This window comes from Phyllobates terribilis, unplaced genomic scaffold (genome assembly GCF_046119375.1).
Source record: "Phyllobates terribilis strain yellow unplaced genomic scaffold, ASM4611937v1 Scaffold_2__4_contigs__length_985480577, whole genome shotgun sequence".
Lineage (NCBI taxonomy): Eukaryota > Metazoa > Chordata > Amphibia > Anura > Dendrobatidae > Phyllobates > Phyllobates terribilis.
Genome location: NW_027362762.1, coordinates 17,017,550 through 17,034,626, shown reverse-complemented (window position 1 = coordinate 17,034,626; position 17,077 = coordinate 17,017,550). Strand labels below are relative to the sequence as shown.

The 17,077-nt window shown below is 47.2% G+C and overlaps 1 protein-coding gene across 1 annotated transcript in view; it reads right to left on the bottom strand.

Annotated features, from left to right (window-relative positions):
• LOC141189265 (ecto-ADP-ribosyltransferase 5-like) overlaps positions 1-1,851 on the bottom strand; it is an 85,932-nt gene extending 84,081 nt beyond the window's left edge. The window contains exon 1 of the mRNA XM_073661131.1: positions 1,521-1,851. The gene's annotated coding sequence lies outside the window, so the exon portion shown is untranslated. The remainder of the gene's footprint in view (positions 1-1,520) is intronic.
• Positions 1,852-17,077: the final 15,226 nt, after the last annotated feature.

The window sequence follows — 17,077 nt, the reverse complement described above, 5'->3', positions numbered from 1 at the left end:
ACTAGGGGGAGCTCCCTGTGTACAGAGATACATGCTGCAGTGATCGGAGTAGCGGGGCAACGGGAAAAGGTAAGTATTTTTCTTACCTTAGTTCATTGTGGGGGGCCATCATACTATTTGGGGGGCTATGTGGGGGCCAATAATATTGTTTGGAGAGCTATGTTAGGCCCATTATACTGCTTGGAGGGCTGTGTGGGATCATTATACTGTATGGAGGGTTAGTGGGGGCCATTATAATGTGGGGGGCCATTATACAGTGTTGTGTGGAGGGTTGTGGGGGCCACTATACTGTATGGAGGGTTAGTGGGGGCCATTATAATGTGGGGGGCCATTATACAGTGTTGTGTGGAGGGTTGTGGGGGCCACTATACTGTATGGAGGGTTAGTGGGGGCCATTATAATGTGGGGGGCCATTATACAGTGTTGTGTGGAGGGTTGTGGGGGCCACTATACTGTATGGAGGGTTAGTGGGGGCCATTATAATGTGGGGGGCCATTATACAGTGTTGTGTGGAGAGTTGTGGGGGCCACTATACTGTTTAGGGCTGTGTCGGGGCCATCACACTGTATTGGGGTCATTGTAGGGTTACCATACTTTGTGAAGGGGACACTGTGGGTGTATCCACCGTGGGGGTATCTTACTGTGTTTGAGGGGCAGACTTGTTGGCGTCATACTTTATGGGGCCATGAATGGGGTATTTTAGTGCATAGTGAACACTAAGGGACTTTAATAGGGGTAAAGTTACTTTGTGAGATCTGTTCTTCTTTGACCCGGATGAATATTATTTTTTGGGGGGAAGGGGACATTAGGACGTCTGCTCTGGGGCGCCATGATTTCCATGTACGCCCCCTGCTGGGGGATGTCTCTAGGTGTTTAGATATGATTTGAGGATTTCTTCCGTATGGAGATTTGTTACCAGGCCCCTGAAGCCCCTCCGTGTGATATCTTGTAATATTTCTGATTCTGATGTTTCTGTTTTAGTAAAATCTCAACAAGAGAACCGAGAAAGTTCCAGAGGAAATAAAACTTTTTTTTTTCTTAATATTTCTCACCCGTCACCCTTCATTCCGGACCCCTGGTCCTCCTGGTGCACAGACACCTCTCCATGGCTGTGTACAGAGATCATGGGACCCCCCTGGAGATTGGAGCCCCCAGAGGACGTCCATGTGTCCCTCTGGTAGTTATGGGATATCCTGGTGATATGTCTATGTGGTGCATAGTGCACTAAGGCTGCAGCCACGTAAACCAAAGACCCCCGAATACATTAACGCTAAGACGGACGGGGTCTACAAGGTGACAATGATCGCTCATTTGCACAAACTGGACAGATGATGAAGATTTACACCAGAGCCCGTGACAATATACGTCTGTGGATATACAGTGTATATACTGTATGTGGTGTGTGCCATATATTTACAGTACATAGTGTGCATTACAAGTCTCTCCCAGCCCTATAACATCCCCCATATATTACAGTCCTGACTGTAGGGTCACACAGTGCAGCAGTGGATGAGACTTACAGATGCAGCAGACTTCGGTGCACAGGACGCTGATGACTTTCCCCTCTTTCCTCCCGGTGGAGCGCGGTCGTCTCTGCTGCTGCTCACGTCTGATCTGACTCAGTCACTATGATGTAACTTGCTGGGTCACAGCAATAGCCACTTCCACAACCCTGCTGCTCCCCGAGACGCATGGGTGACGGCGCTAAACTGCCGCCTGTGGTTGGACAGTCTGTGCAGGAAACTGGTTGTCTAATGTGTTTGTGACGCGCCCCCTGGGCCGTGGGGTACTCTGTAGCCGGGCCGGTCGATGCTGGGGGGATGTCACGGTGGCAGTGACCCGGTCCGTGACCCAGGGCGGTCAATAAAAGAGGAAAGTAAAAGGGGAATAAAGTTTTTAGAGATAATGTTCGTGACACTGCCTGTGGTATGTGGCTATATGGGGCCGCCGCTGCGGAGCAGATCCTCTGGAGCTGATGGTGATGCAGCAGAGTTGGTTCAGCTCTCCACACATAGAGCTTAGCTCCAGGGCAGGATAGTGATGATTAATGAGGTAGATGTTGCTGTGCAGTGTAGTGCAGGGGATGGCGCAGATAATAATTTCAGGACACAGTGGGGTGCACTCTTCAAGGTTTACTCACAGTTGTTCAATTCTCCAGGATACCAGGGCCAGTGTGTAACCTCCCACGTCGACCTGCGTTCACCAGGGAAGGGATCCAGCAATCTCTCAAGTACCTCAGGAGTACTTAAGCGAGACCCCGTTCTATGTGCCTTCCTCGGTTGTCTTCCTGCGCTGGCTCTCACCCTCCTGCCCTGCGCCTCACAAGCAGTGTCCCAAGCCGGTAGCCTCGGATCTTGTCGGGCGACCTGCAGTCCCCTGGACCCTATGCGGCCACCTTTTCGGTGATATAATCGTGGTGGTTGGCTACTGCACCTTGAAAATACAGCAGCCTCCGGTTATCTAGCTGAGCCTGATTATTCTCCACTAGTTTAGGGGCCGGTCCCCTCTGCGGCCTGATCCCTCCACGTCCGTGTAGATTCGGGCGCACGGATGGCTTCCTGCACTCGCCATGCCCCTGGGATCCCCACTGATTCTGGAGCCTTCCCTCTGCTCCTGTCCTCTCTCTCCTGGACCTCTTTAACCAGGCCCGCTCTCCTCTCTCTCCTGAGCAGAGCTCCTACTCCCAACTCTCTCTCCTCTGACTGAACTCTCTCTAGAACCTTCCACCCTCTCTTTTATACTACTACACTGACGGTGCTCCCCTGATCTGCTTCCTCCACCCACACCCACTATATGGTTCCACCTTCCAGCTAGGGACCAGGGACTGTGCTCTCCCTTAGGAGCAATCTCGCCCTTCCCTACTGAGGTGGAGTGTGTTGGATGCGGGTGTGTGGGTCCCGGGCAGTACTCCATCCTTACCTGAGAGTGGGGTACCACACCTCTTGGTGAGATGCAGTACCTCTGTGGCGACTGAACCCGCAGGGGCGCCACATTTGCACCACTGGTTGATAGTCCTGATCACCTAAAAGGTGTTTTTCCACCCGAGTATTTACATATTACATACATAACATTCACTTTCTGACTCCGGAGGGTGTGGACATGCCTGTCTGCCTCTCTGCTAGATTGTGGAGACAATACGGCGCCGGACTACTGGCAGCCCATTGCAGCAGCAGAAGCTTCTACTTTATTTCAGTTACAGTTTTGTTACAGTTATTTTATTTTATTATTTTATTACCTTCTTTGGATTGCAACGTTCCTGTATACTCGTATATTGTGGATGGAAGATACAACACTTCCCACACTATCAACTGCTGCTGGGCACACAGCACGAGATCTGCACCTGGATCTTCTTCCACCACTTACAAGTCTCCTGCAGGTACAGACACTCTGGGGCACGCAATACGGACCATCTCCGCTAATGCTACTGAAGGATGCATGCTGCTAGCCACAGCCTGTGACAGGGATACAGCCATATGTGAATGGTGGAGGTCACTGCATACGATCTGCCATGGAGAGGACTGGTGTGACGGGTGGAAACAATGACGGGATGGTGGACCCTAGGTCTGTTGCTAAACGAGCAGTGTATTCTAGGGATCGTCTTCTGGAACTGCGCAGGATAAAGTCTTCTCCAGCAGTGGCAATACTGAATGTTCCACGGGAAATAAGGAGACCTTTCAGAGGCTGCAGAGCAGGCAAGAAGATCAAGTCCTGGAGGAGAAGGTTTAAACCAGTGATCCCATCCTTTATCATGGGTAACGTACGATCGCTGGGAAATAAGTCGGATGAACTGCTGGCTCTGAGTAAGACCCAGAAGGAGTTTAGGGAATGCAGTCTCATGTGCTTTACAGAAACCTGGCTGCATGAGGAGGTCCCAGATTCATGTGTCTCGGTACCAGGGTTTCAAATGGTTCGGGCTGATAGAGAGAGAGTTAGATGCGGCAAGAAAAAAGGTGGAGGAGTGATACTCTACATTAACAACAGATGGTGCAATCAGGGGCATGTAACTGTTAAGGAGAAACATTGCTGTCCAAATATTGAACTGTTAGCAGTGGGCCTCAGGCCTTACTATCTGCCTAGAGAATTCACTCTTGTTATTGTAGTTGTGATGTATATACCACCATCTGCGAACCCAGAGGCTGCTGGGGATGTGTTGTCAGGGGTGATGGCCCGGCTTCAGACTAAACACCCAAACTCTCTAACTGTAATTTCTGGGGATTTCAATCGAGTAAAGATCTCATCTGCAATACCAAAGTTCTATCAATATGTCAAATGTCCTACACGGGACAACAACACACTGGATCTCCTCTTTGCTAATGTTAAGAATGCTTATTCATCGGCTGCATTACCTCCCCTGGGGAAATCTGACCACAACCTCATACTATTGTCTCCTGCTTACCAACCAGACGTCCGCAAACAACCATTGACAATTAAAAAGATAAGGAAGTGGTGTCCAGCTGCAGAGGAGGCGTTACAAGACTGCTTTGATTGTACAGACTGGGAGGTGTTGTGTACCATGAAAGAGAATTGTGATGTTAATGAGATTACTGGCAGAGTTACTGATTACATCAACTTCTGTATGGACATAGTAGTACCTGTTCAAGAGATTCGGTGTTATGCAAACAATAAGCCATGGATTACAAAAGAGTTGAAACATTTACTAAACATGAAAAAACTGGCTTTTAAAAGGAAGGACAAGGAGGCATTGAAAATTATACAGCGAGACCTAAAGGGGAAAATTAAGATTGCCCGTGAGGCATTCAGAGTTAAATTAGAAAATCAATTTGCACAAAAAAGCTCCAGAGAGGTGTGGGCTGGAATGAAGCTAGTGACTGGGTTTAAGGCAAGGTCGGAGCAGGGGGGTGGTGGACTTAGAATGTCTAATGAAATGAATGAGTTCTTCAATAGATTCAGCAATAAAGGTGCGGTAGCAGCAGGGAAGGGGGAGGAGGCCGGGGAACAACTAGCTAAATTAACAGGGGGTGAAATAGATCATTTCTCGGTCTCCAAAAATGACGTGAGGGACCAGTTTAGTAAGCTGGCCATTGGCAAAGCAGCAGGGCCTGACGGTCTCAGTCCACATGTCCTCAGAGTGTGTGCAAATCAGTTGTGTACTGTCTTCCAGCATCTCTTTAACCAGAGCTTACAATCAAAGAGAGTACCAGTGCTATGGAAGACTTCCTGCCTGGTGCCGGTTCCCAAGACTACCTTCCCGGCTTCCCCGGGGGACTATAGACCGGTGGCCTTAACATCGCATGCGATGAAGTCCTTGGAGAGAATAGTACTTGCTCACTTGTGTCCGAGGGTGATGGCGCATACTGATGCTCTTCAGTTTGCGTACCGGCAGGGACTGGGGGTGGACGATGCTGTAGAGTCTCTGCTACAAACAGTACATTCCTTTTTGGACAATGATGGAACCACTGTGCGTGCTTTGTTCTTTGATTTCTCTAGTGCGTTCAACACATTACAGCCACTCTTACTGCGTGGAAAGTTGATTAAAATGGCGGTGGATGAGGGACTTGTGAATTGGATAATTGACTACCTGTCGGATAGGCCACAGTTTGTTAGGTGGGGGACGGCTACATCAGATAGTGTACTGAGCAGTGTCGGAGCCCCGAAAGGAACAGTGCTGTCGCCATTCCTCTTTACATTGTACACAGCTGACTTTCAGTATAAATCAGACCGTTGTCACCTCCAGAAGTACTCGGATGACTCTGTGATAGTTGGCGGTATTGGGAAGGACCGGGATGAAGAGGAATATAGAAGGGTGGTTGCGGACTTTGTAGTATGGTGCCAGGCTAACCATCTAGAACTAAATGTTAAGAAAACCAGGGAGTTGGTGATGAGCTATGGAAGGTGCAAGAAGGTATGCCTACCTGTTACCATTGACGGTCAGGATGTGGAGATGGTGGACAGTTTCAAATATTTGGGGGTTTACCTGGATAGCAAGCTAGACTGGAAGTGCCACATGGAGAAGGTCTACAAGAAGGGGATGAGTAGATTGTACTTCCTAAGGAAGTTAAGGTCTTTTAATGTGTGTGGCAAAATGCTTGAGGTGTTCTACCAATCCATTGTGGCTAGTGCCACCTTTGCGGCAATAATTTGCTGGGGTAACAGTGTGCGTGTTGCTGACGCCAACAAGCTCAACAAACTTATAAAGAAGGCTAGCGCGACAGTGGGCCTACAGCTTGGGACTTTTGAAGAGGTGGTAGAGGATAGGATTAAGAAGAAGTGCAGAGCTATAATGGGCAACAACACACACCCGCTTTATGAACTGTTTGCGAAACAGAAGAGCACATTCAGCAATCGCCTAATACAACTAAGGTGTAAAAAGGAAAAATACAGAAGATCGTTTGTTCCAACAGCTATGGGGGTGTTTAACAAATGTCTGAAAAGCAATGTCTAAAGCATTCCAAATGTTATGTTATCATATGTGTCATGTTCGAGATCTGTGTTCTGCTGCTGTGATACCGCAATTTCCTCCGGGATAAATAAAGTATATCTTATCTTATCTTATTAGGATTTACAGTCACATTGTTGCATCCCCCAAACCTGGAGCCTTCAGATGCCAAAAGACCCCTCTGCCACATGTATCCTAAGACACATTGGTTCTAATTCATTAATACTTTTATGCCGAAAAACTCATGTAAAAAGCTTTAAAAGATCCAAAATGTCTCACAACGCAGGCTACAAAATAAAATTGTGACTTATGGCATTTTCACGTCATGCTTGGCCACCTCTGACAATGCTGGTGGAACTGGGACAGGAGCAGGATGGAGGATCGTGACCCTCGTGACTCCCCGCTCATCAAATTCAAGAGGAGCGGTGGCATACCTTATGCCACAAATCTACCCCAGTCCAACGGAGGCTCACACCACTTCACGCCTCACCCCGTGAAAAACGCCGACCTTGATTAATCGGGGCCACAGTATTTAGTGGTCTGCGCCCTCCACAATTTGGACCAGTAGGTAGAGAACTTTTTGGAATCTTTTTCTTGTCTCTTTCTCTCAATTTTTCTCCTCTTTCATCATTTTTTTGGCCTTCCATTTCAGCCGGGTAATGTCACAATAAGTATCGTGCCCCGGTGGGTTAGCTTTCCCAGAAATATGACCCGAGCTGTCCAGGTCAGAATTTTTTGGCTTCTCTCAGTCGATTGGCCATAACATTTTGCCATTTTACATCTATGAAGCTATTTTACGGCTTGAGGTGGAGAAACGCACTGTAGAGTGAGTCGTTGTTTTTAGGTGTATGACGTTTCCTTTTAGGCCAGTATCACACATCCTGATTTTTCCAGTACTGGAAAAACCCATACCAGAGATATCCGTGTCCATGTGTAGCAACTGTGTGCCGCCCGTGTGCCACATCAGGAGCACACGTACCAGCGCCTGGGAATCAGTGTACAGTTAGCGCTGTTCCCAAGTGCCGGGTGCTGAACGCTTCCCTCATCATTGTCCCTTGATCGCACTGTGATCAGCACGAGAAAGGGACAATGTTGGGAGTAGTAGTCTGCTCCCGCAGTTTCCATGTTTAAAAATAAGAATAAAATAATAAAATCCTTATACTCACTTGTCCAAAGATGTCCCCTGCTGTAATCCATCTGACTGCTCATGCCGGGGAGAATGAGTCGCTCCAGCAAGCGGGGCCCTGTCCTGAGCGGAGCTCACTGAGTGACAGGACACTGCTCCTGAGCTCAGCGCAGCTCCGTGGCCTGCTCACTGGAGCAAGTCATTCTCCCCGCCTCCTCGGTGTCAGCAGTCAGAGGATTACAGCAGGGGACATCTCCAGACCGGACAGGTGAGTATATGGATTTTATTATTTTATTCTTATTTTTACACATGGACACTGCAGGAGCAGACACTACTACTCCCAACATTGTCCCTTGCTCATGCTGATTACTGCACAAGCAAGGGACAATGATGAGGTCAGCGTTCAGCACCCGGCGCTTGGGAACAGCGCTAACTGTACACTGATTCCCAGGCGCCGGTACATGTCACACTGATGACACACAGATGTCATCCGTATGTTCAGTGTGGGACATTTTGAGGACTGTGCAGCGTGTAAACAGACATGTCAGTGTGTGGAGCACATGGATACATGGTCCGTGGAAACACACTGACATGTGCACAGACACATAGATTTGAATGGGTCTTTGTGTATCAGTGTCTCCAGTAAATGTGGAAACTGGCACCACACGCACCAGGCACATGGACGTGTGAAACAGCCCTTAGGGTAAGCATTACACCTATTTTGCTGGTAGGATGATTTCAAGTAGAATGATGATTGATGACCATTCTTACCTGATTCATACCCTTTTATCTCCAGTTCACCGGACTGTCCTGACAAAATTGGGATTGTTGGTGATTGCTGTTGACTTCTCTGCCACAGGGGACATTAGTTATGTTATGGTCACAGATGCACCTGCCATCACAAGACTCCAGGGACCAATAGAGACAGTGGACTGCTGCGTTCCCCAGTCTGAAGATAATGCTAATTGTAGTATTCACATTCAGTGATCAGGATGAGCGGCAGCGTGACTGTAACATGCATGTTGCCATACTGAAGAGTTGACAGTGAAAAGGCACCATGGCTAGCACTGTGGATTTTTGCTATGCTGCTCTGTGAAGTACACAAATAAACTATGTCTGTCGGAAGGGAGTGCTGTTGAAGTGCTTGCCAGCAGACTGTCATAAATACAAAAACAGTGTCACTGGTGTTAGCTCGTTGCTGTAAATCAATTTTACAACTCTGTTCAAATCTGTTGCCTCTTAGCCTTCACAAAAACTCCTGTTTGGCAACTTGACCATTTGCCGCTAGGTCATAAGACTTCATGTGATCAACATTTGCATATATGACCAAACTCCTTGGAACGTACTTGGAGAATAGAGGTTACTGTTTCATGCCAGTAGAAGACATACAATGGAATGGAAAAGAGCGGTATCATCCGGGCGTTGCAAGGAGGAGACAAGCCGGATCCTGGTAGGATGAAAATTTTAATGGACTATGTGTTTCAAGGATGGTCCATCGCCGTCATCAGGTATATATCAGTATATTTCCAGTAGAAGACAGTCACACAAACATAGCATAGTTAAAGTATCTACGTGCCACCATCAAAGATAACTAGAAGTGGGGGTGAGTAGTAAGATTTTCTACTCAGGACTCTAACAATGAATGTGAAATGGTTTTTATCACAAGTTTTTATGACGATGCATGTAAAATAAAGATGTTTCACCTGTAAACTATGTGAGTGGCAAAGTCTACCAGTTCCTGATACAGATCCATCGATGTTCTTGAACACTCTGTGTCAGGAATTACTGAACCAGGGGTATCCTACAGACCTCCCAGCTTGTACCAATTTGTCAAGAACCAACACTCCTCCGCCTCCAATCATCAGGGCAATTACGCAATTGACTGACAAGTGATGGACGAGGCCGCGTCTGTTTTTACCACTAGGCTGGTTATTGGAGAACTCACAGTGAGTGTATAGTATATACTCATCCAATTTCAAAGCATGGAATATATACAGTATATATAGCCCTGTATGGTCACTGCCAGCTCCACAATAAAAAAAAGGAACTTGCTGACACAACCAATCGTTTATACAGGCCGATTGGACACTTGTTACAGGTAGCATATGGCTTCAGGGCTGCGGTTTACAGAGCAAGAGGAACAGAGCTATTACATTGATATATTTAATTCGGAAAGAAAGGCAGTGTTTATAAAAACTATACAAAGATGTTACAAAATGTGAACAAAAACAATACAATATATACAATTACATAAAATAAAAATTAATAACAAAAGAAAAGTACTAAACCTGTGTCACGGAAATGGCGTAGATCGTAGTGGAGGGAAGAACTCCTTTTAGGGAAATGGTACAGAACCACAGTGAACTGTGTCTTCCAGGACTGACAAAGACAAAAACTCAAACTCTCAGCATGGTGGCTCAGTGGTTAGAATTGCAGCCTTGCAGTGCTGGAGTCCTGGGTTCAAATCCCACCAAGGACAACATCTGCAAGGAGTTTGTACGTTCTCCCCGTATTTGCATGGGTTTCCTCCCACACTCCAAAAGACATACTGATAGGGAATGTAGATTGTGAGCCCCAATGGGGATAGTGATGATAATGTTTGTAAAGCGCTGTGGATTATGTTGGCGCTATATAAACATTATTATTATTAAACTCTGATTTTTTTTTTAGATAAAGGTTATGCCCACATAACTCTCCTCAGTGAGCTCATATGGGGGCTGGTTGTGGGATGTGGCTAGGTCTTTAGAAAATTATGGGATCCCCAAATTTCAGGATATCTTTGCCCCTGGAGGTCCTAGGTGGGGGATATTTATGCCATATTTCCTATCATGATTTTAATTTTCCATAGATAGGAAACATGGCATATATAATGTTAACCCTCTATCCGATATTAATTTGGCGCTCTTGCACAGACCACACAGTGATGTAAATAAATGTTTCATTTGTCATGGCGCTGAAAATATGTCTCCCAATACTGTAGAACCTAGGCTGTTCACAAAAACCCCAATATTCATAACTGGAGTCCGGACTCAAACAGTCTGCTTGCAGTTCTCTGAATATAGGCAAGCCATGAATCTGTCACCTCCCAAATTCTTCTGCAAGCTGTGCTTTGGGTTTCTGTCTGCAGTCCATCAGATAACCCACTTTAATTACCTATTGACATGCGGGGGGTCTCCGCTGTTCCGGGCTTATGTGGAGTGTCTTAGAGTGCTAGCTTTTGTTCCCTTTCCAAGTTATAATTAACTATGAGAACTATGAGATGGCTTTATAGATTTTACAATTACACCTATGACACTCTGCCTTATGCCACCTCTTTCCTGGTTGGTTACTGGTCTCCTCCCTGGATTCCATGTTTCTGGAGAGTCAGCTTTGACACTATCCCCACTATGAAACTTATTGGCTACCTTTCATTGCGTGGTCTTTAGCGGGGGGTTTCCTTTTTAGAAGTCTGTCCGCTGGTAATTTACTATGGGGAGGGACACAGTGGATAAGCACCAAAGTGAGGGTCTTCAGTAGGGTCATTGGTGCCCCTGTAGTATCCTGGCTTTGGTAGAAGTCCATCCGTAGCATGCCGCCCTGTGGCTGCTGTATGGTGGGGGCTGTATGAGCATTTACTGCATTCTCTGTCTCCTACAAAGATAACTGTAGCCATGAGGATATAAACAAAGCTGTGGCCATTTATTTTTTGTCAGATTATTTCTGCAGCCTGGAACTTTGCTCTCTAACCTCAGGTCCTTCTTTTACATTACAACAGCCAGCGCTTCCTCCTGCTGTTGTAACTAGTGTTCAATCGGGATCAGGAGGGAGGGGCAAGCTGTCCACAAGGCGGGCTGAGAGCAGATCAGCCAGTCCGCAGGGGGCTCGCTGTCTGCTGGGTGTCCTCCGCCTCCTCCTCCTCATTCTGCTGATGTTTTCTTCTCATTTATGGGATGAGTAATGGCCACTGCTGCGTGATGGAGGCAGTGCCCAAGTGACCTGCACGGACGGTGTATGTCTGCACTGTATGTGTGTAATGTGTGTGGAGTATATAGCGTATGTGCTTGTGTCTATGAATACATATACGGATGTGCATCTAGACTACTATTTATTTGCCTAATTGTGTAAATTTCATGTAAATCTGCTGTTAGAGGAGGAGAGGTCTGAAGAGATAGGACACAGGTTGGCGTCGCACATGGGGCATGTTATGGTGAACTAATTTGGGGGTAATTTTTGAACTCTTCAGGTTAGTTAGCCAGATGACTAGTAAAACTGACGTGAGTGCCTCTGCCAAGTAGTGTGTACTGACTGTGACGCAGCGAACAGAGTTCCAGAGCAGCGCTGCAAACACGACCTCGAGGGCAACATGAAATTTAATATTGGGATGGGACAAGCGGTTGCGGGACAAATGGTTCCCTGCGCTCCTAATTATCTGAGGTGTAGAGAGTTACATCAAATTAAAGAGGCCAGACAAGTGGAGAATGAGGTCCCCCACACCCTAATAAGTGAGGTCTACGGGGGGTGCGAAGTCATAGACTGCAGCTGGGAAAGCAAATGGAAAGCTGAACTCCGAGCAAATACCCAGGGGCACGTGCAATCTTCTGATACGGGACCCCGCTAACAATCCAAAAAAAACCCCAAACATGTAATACCCCCCACACACAAAATCCTGTAAACATCCACATCATGGGTATAAAACTTTATTTCATAACAGCAAACAATGTGTAATACAAGAAGAAAGCAGCTGCAGTATAAAGCATCAGTCGTGTGTCACTGGAAAACTAAAGAAAAACATATTTTATATTTATCAAAAAGTAAGAAAGTGCAGAGCAGAATATAATAAAGTCAGAGAAGTCTGGGCCCCTCCCTCATGGTATAGAGACATGTACAGCCGGGCGGAGCGCCCCCTATATACTGATTCTCACTATATGAATATACATTTAGGCAGATATACCCACTGCAAGAGAAGATAGAAGTCTCAATGGAAAATGGAACCATGATGTCGTATATTCAAAAGCCGCCGCAGTCTAATCGCTCCACCGAAGAAACATTCAAAGAAGATAAAGAAACATATAACGAATAAAAAACGTATCTTCCTGAATCTTCATATCTATATATATAATTGTCTTATCCCGTCTGTCTGTCCAGGAAATCCCGCATCGCTCATTGGTCCGGCAGCGGCCAATCAGCGCCGCGGGATTTCTGAAAAAAGATGGCGGCTGTTAGCGGCTCATCTGCCGGACGGAGGTCAGCGGCGATGCAGCGGGGAGATGAGCGGCGCTAGCAGCACAGCTACCCCGACCGGCGCCGCTGACCTCCATGCGGCTAACGTCGGAAGATCAGCGGCTTGGCCCGCTGATCTCCCGACAGCAAGTGTGAACGGAGGACCGGGGAGCGGCGCCGCCGGTCGGGATGCTTCTGCTGCGAGTAGCCGCTCCTCTCCCGGCTTCTCGCAGCAGAAGGAGCCGCACAGGCAGCGCCGCTCCCCGGTCCTCGCTAATACGGAGCCGCAAAAGCAGCGCCGCTCCCGGGCCCACGACCGCGACCAATCAGCGAGATGGGCGGCAAATTTAAACGCCGCTCTTCTGATTGGTCGCGGTGGCCGGCCGTGACCAATCAGCGAGATGGGCGGCAAATTTAAACGCCGCTCTGCTGATTATTCGCGGCCGGCCACCGCGACCAATCAGTGAGATGGGCAGCAAATTTAAACGCCGTTGTGCTGATTGGTCGCTGGGCGCGACCAATCATCGATTTTGGCGCCACATTTAAATAGCGTCCGCGACCAATCAGCACAGCGGTGTTTAAATGTGGAGCCAAGATCGGTGATTGGTCGCGGCCGATATTTAAATTTGGCGCCCAAATCGGTGATTGGTCGCGGGCAGCGTGTCGAGGGAGGACCGGGGAGCGGCGCTGACATCTAATTGGTCGCGGCCGCTATTTAAATGTGCCGCACAAATTGGTGATTGGTCGCGGTCTTGGCCCGCGACCAATCACTGATCTTGCCGCAAAAGTTAAACACTACTGTGACTGTGCTGATTGGTCGTGGACGCTGCCCGCGACCAATCACCGATTTTGGCGCCAAATTTAAATATCGGCCGCGACCAATCACCGATCTTGGCTCCACATTTAAACACTGCTGTACTGATTGGGCGCGGACGATATTTAAATGTGGCACCAAAATCGATAATTGGTCGCGCCCAGCTTCGGCGACCAATCAGCACAGCGGTGTTTAAATGTGGAGCCAAGATCGGTGATTGGTCGCGGACGATATTTAAATTTGGCGCCCAAATCGGTGATTGGTCCCGGGCAGCGCCAGCGACCAATCAGCGATTTTTAACACAAATGTCCGGACCTTAGTAACACCATGCGGATACTGTGGGGACATCAGCGGCTAGGGTGTGAAGGGAGGACCGGGGAGCGGCGCTGCGGGTCCGGATACTTCTGCTGCGAGCAGTCGCTCATGTCCCGGCTTCTCGCAGCAGAAGTATCCGCACAGGCAGCGGCGCTCCCCGGTCCTCAGTAATACGATTCCGCTCCCCTCTCCTCACCAATACGATTCGCTGATTGGTCGCGCTCTCCGCACGCGACCAATCAGTGATCTTGGCGCTAAAGTTAAACACCGCTCAGCTGATTGGTCGCGGCCGCTGCCCGCGACCAATCACCGATTTGGGCGCCACACTTAAATAGCGGCCGCGACCAATCACCGATCTTGCCGCCACATTTAAACACTACTGTGATGATTGGTCGCGGACGCCAGCCGCGACCAATCAGTGAGCTTGGCGCCAAATTTAAACAACGCTCTGCTGATTGGTCGCGGACGCTAGACGCGTCCAATCAGCGAGATTGGCGCCAAATTTAAACAACGCTCTGCTGATTGGTCGCGGACTCCAGCCGCGACCAATCAGCGAGATTGGCGCCAAATTTAAACCCCGCTCTGCTAATTGGTTGCGGCCGGCAACCGCGACCAATCAGCAGTATTGGAGCCATATTTAAACCCCGCTCTGCTGATTGGTCACAGTTGCCGTCCGCGACCAATCAGCAATATTGGCGCAAAATTTAAACACCGCTCTGCTAATTGGTTGCGGTTGCCGGCCATGACCAATCAGCAGTATTGGCGCCAAATTTAAACCCCGCTCTGCTGATTGGTCGCGGTTGCCAGCCGCGACCAATCAGCGATTTTGGTGCCAAATTTAAACACCGCTCTGATGATTGGTCGCGGCCGGTGATTGCGACCAATCAGCATTATTGGCGCCAAATTTAAACCCCGCTCTGCTGATTGGTCGCGGTTGCCGGCCGCGACTAATCAGCATTGTTGGCGCCAAATTGCCGGCCGTGACCAATCACCATTATTGCCACAAAATTTAAACCCCGCTCCGCTGATTGGTCACGGCCAGCGAACGTGACCAATCAGCATTATTGGCGCAAAATTTAAACCCCGCTCCGCTGATTGGTCACGGCCAGCGAACGTGACCAATCAGCATTATTGGCGCAAAATTTAAACCCCGCTCTGTTGATTAGTCGCGACCATCGGCCGTGACCAATCAGCAATATAGTCGCCAAATTTCAACACCGCTTTGCTGATTGGTCACAGTTGCCGGCCGCGACCAATCAGCGATTTTGGCGCCAAATGTAAACACCGCTCTGCTGATTGGTCGCGACCGCCGGCCGTGACCAATCTGCGATATAGGTGCCAAATTTAAACCCCGCTCTGCTGATTGGTCGCGTTCGCTGGCCGTGACCAATCAGTATTATTGGCGCCAAATTTAAACGCCGCTCTGCTGATTAGTCGCGACCGCTGGCCGTGACCAATCTGCGATATAGGCGCCAAATTTTAACACCGCTTTGCTGACTGGTCGCGGTTGCCGGCCTCGAGCAATCAGCGATTTTGGCTCCAAATTTAAACATAGCTCTACTGATTTGTCGCGGTGGCCGGCTGCGACCAATCAGCGATATTGGCGCCAAATTTAAACACCGCTATGCTGATTGGTCGCGTTTACCAGTCGCAAATAATCAGCATTATTGGCGCCAAATTTAAACACCGCTCTGCTGATTGGTCCCGGCCGTGACCAATCACCATTATTGGCGCCAAATTTAAATAACGCTCTTCTGATTGGTTGCGACCGCCGGCCGCAACCAATCAGCATTATTGGCGCCAAATTTAAACCCCGCTCTGCTGATTAGTCGCGACCGCCGGCCGTGACCAATCTGCGATATAGCCGCCAAATTTTAACACCGTTTTGGAGATTGGTCGAGGCCGGCAAAAGTGACCAATCAGCGATTTTGGCGCCAAATTTAAACACCGCTCTGCTGATTGCGCCCTGTCGGCCGCATACCTATTCTAGAATACCCGATGCATTAGAATCGGGCCACCATCTAGTAAACATTATAAACGCAGAACAGTGGCTGGATGATCTCAGTCGTAACATAGAACCCTGCGACCGCCCCGCTTATATCATTTTATATGAAGATTCAAGAAAGTAAGTTTTTTATGTGTTATATATTGTTCAGCCACTTAAAGAGGAAAAAGGAGTAACTACAAGAAGCCCCTCCGTCACATATACTAAAACTACGGGAAGATACAAAAATGCAAGAATCTCTGCACTCTTATACATAGGGGCAGTATTATAATAGTTATATTCTTGTATATAGGAGCAGTATTATAGTAGTTATATTCTTGTACATAGGGGCAGTATTATAATAGTTATATTCTTGTACATAGGAGCAGTATTATAGTAGTTATATTCTTGTACATAGGGGCAGTATTATAGTAGTTATATTCTTGTACATAGGAGCAGTATTATAGTAGTTATATTCTTGTACATAGGAGCAGTATTATAGTAGTTATATTCTTGTACATAGGGGCAGTATTATAGTAGTTATATTCTTGTACATAGGAGCAGTATTATAGTAGTTATATTCTTGTACATAGGGGCAGTATTATAGTAGTTATATTCTTGTACATAGGGAGCAGTATTATAGTAGTTATATTCCTGTACATAGGAGCAGTATTATAGTAGTTATATTCTTGTACATATGAGCAGTATTATAGTAGTTATATTCTTGTACATAGGAGCAGTATTATAGTAGTTATATTCTTGTACATAGGGGGCAGTATTATAGTAGTTATATTCTTGCACATAGGAGCAGTATTATAGTAGTTATATTCTTGTACATAGGGGGCAGTATTATAGTAGTTATATTCTTGTACATAGGACCTGTATTATAGTAGTTATATTTTTGTACATAGGACCTGTATTATAGTAGTTATATTCTTGTACATAGGAGCAGTATTATAGTAGTTATATTCTTGTACATAGGGGGCAGTATTATAGTAGTTATATTCTTGTACATAGGAGCAGTATTATAGTAGTTATATTCTTGTACATAGGAGCAGTATTATAGTAGTTATATTCTTGTACATAGGGGGCAGTAGTATAGTAGTTATATTCTTGCACATAGGAGCAGTATTATAGTAGTTATATTCTTGTACATAGGGGGCAGTATTATAGTAGTTATATTCTTGTACATAGGGGGCAGTATTATAGTAGTTATATTCTTATACATAGGGGCAGTATTAT